The following is a 2,450-nucleotide window of genomic DNA, read 5'->3' as shown; positions in this document are numbered from 1 at the left end:
GCGCCGAGGGAGGGAGGCGGGAGGAGGGAGGGGGCTGGCGGAGGGGGAGGGAGGGGGTGAGCAGGAGAGCCACGGCGAGACCCAGCAGGACAGAGAGAGAGAGGCAAAGGGAACGAACTAGACAGAGAAATGCATATAACTATAGAGGGAGAGAGAAAGAGGCAGGAAGGGATGAGGGGAAAGGAGACGCGGGGTGGGGGGCGGGGAAGGGGACACAGAGGAGCTAAACCAGAGGTAGACTAATAGACACAGAAAAAGAAGAGGCAAGCAGAAAATTACAGAATGAGAGAGGGCAGAGAGCGAAAGATGGAAACAGAAAGAGGGACAGATAGGAAAGCTGAATAACTAGAGAGAAACTGATGACAGAAAAAGAGAAAAGCAAGGAAGCGAAGAGGAACAGGCAGAGCGAGCCCCTACTCCCATCCGTCAACGAAATCACAGCATGTTCTAGCTGGAAGGGACCAGAGACCTTCGCTGTCCTGCTCCTTATTATACAGATGAGGAAACTGAGACACAGAGAGGTCAAGTGACATGCAAGGGGCCACAGTAAGTTAGTGGCAGCCCTGGGGCTCAGCCAGGCTTTCCCACCTCCCAGGCCAGCACTTCCTCCCCTGTGCCAGGCTGCTGGCTGTCTTAGAAGCAGGCAGGGCACAGCTGTGGAGCTGGGCACACATGAGCTGGCACCCAAGGGAAAGCTCTGCTCTCAGGAAGTCCGTCCTTTCCCAGGTCAGCACAGTTCCTGGAACTTGCCGAGAGCGCACAGGCTGGTAGCCTAGGCTGGTAGCACGTAGTCCCAGGGACTCCTGCTCTGCTCCCCAGGAGACTGTCGGTCTATCCAGACATCTGTGGCCGCTGCTCTGCACCAGGGGCTGCCTGAGATAAGGCCAGGCACTACCCTCAGGCCTCCAAGCAGATCTGCCAGAAATAGGGTAGGGGGAGGGGCCAGACAGAAGGCTACTGACAGACTAGAGGAACTAGAGTCCTCCCTGTGCCTCAGTTTCTTCATTTGCCAACATGGTGGCAGTGGTGGTGAGGAGGCGCAGGCAGTGGGACTTCAGGGAAGGCACCACTGCCCTCCTCCGAGCTCGTTTCCTTATCTCCTCAATGAGGAGCCATTGCAGATGATCCCACAGGCCTTGCTCAGATCCAAACAACTCCAGACTTGGATGGCCTGAGCGAGTAGAATGACTGGAATGCAAATCTCAGTGCCAAGGAGGGTCAAAAAGTCCTTCATGGGACCCTGGCATGGGCCATGCAGAGAGACATGAGAGAGGCCCCAAGGCCCTGGCCAAGGGCAAGCTCAGGAGGCAGCCAGCCAGAAGCAGGAGCACCATCTGCCCACATGATGAGCTGACCTGTCACTGCTGGACATTACACTGCTTCTCCAAGGCACCACAGAAAAACCACCAACACATTCGTTCCTTCAGTCATTCACTCCACAAGTATTTATCAAGCACCTGTTGTGTGTCAGGCTGAACGCTTAAGTTCATTATCTCTGTGGTTGTTGTTGTTGTTAGGTGCTGTCGATTGTCTCTAGTCCTTACCAAAACCTGAAAGGATTATCCCACTTCACAGAGTGGGAAACTGAGTGTAGAAGCAGCCAAGGCCACCGGGCCGGGAAGAGGCTTCAGATCTGTCTCAGCCCAAGCCGGTGGTCTTCACCATGATGACTCCTTGAGCCTCAATTTTTCTCATCTGTAAAATGGGGTTGGTAATTATGCTGATTCTACCCACCTCTTGAGCAAGTTGTTGTAAGGGATCAAAAGAGACCATATGTGTGCACATCAGACCATATGAAGCTCTGTAACAATTTCTGCTCCCTAGGACTCAGGTCTCTGGACCAGAGCCTGATGGGAAGGCCCTGAATTCCTGGCTTCTTGTCTTTCCCCCTCACCCTTCCTCCCCTCCCCAAGAGCTTTGATTCTTTGCAGATGCAAATGTTCTAGCCTTGCCCTGGGGCCATGAACCCTGCCTGTTTCAGGCTCTCCCCTTGGCATTTTCTGGCTGCGTGGAAGAAAAGCACTGCTATTCCTCCCTTCCCAGGAGTGAGGGTATGACCCCTACTGGCTCCTGACCACAACCACCCCAGAAGCCAGTTCCCGCAAAGCCTCTCTAGATGAACAAGTGGCTCAGTAGACTTGGTTTTCAGTGTGAAACGGCGGGGCGTCCAGGGTCTGCTTGCTTCTGGCTGCCAGGCCAGACTGCTGTGCAGATGAAAGGTGATATTAGGAGTGAAAGAGCTTTGGAAAAGGGAAAAAGCTCTCTTCAGGGGCAGAGCATTTATTATTAATTATGATGAAGCTTGTTCTCACAGTACTTCAGAACTGGAAGGACCTTTAGAGAGCGTCTAATCCAACCCTCTCAAGTTACAGATGAGGAGACTGAGGCCCAGAGAGGACGAGGGGGGTTACCCAAGGTCATACCGTGAGTAAGGGGTGGCTGGAACTCAT

This window comes from Trichechus manatus, unplaced genomic scaffold (assembly GCF_000243295.1).
Source record: "Trichechus manatus latirostris isolate Lorelei unplaced genomic scaffold, TriManLat1.0 scaffold00052, whole genome shotgun sequence".
NCBI lineage: Eukaryota > Metazoa > Chordata > Mammalia > Sirenia > Trichechidae > Trichechus > Trichechus manatus.
Note: the sequence above shows the minus strand (reverse complement) of the source record.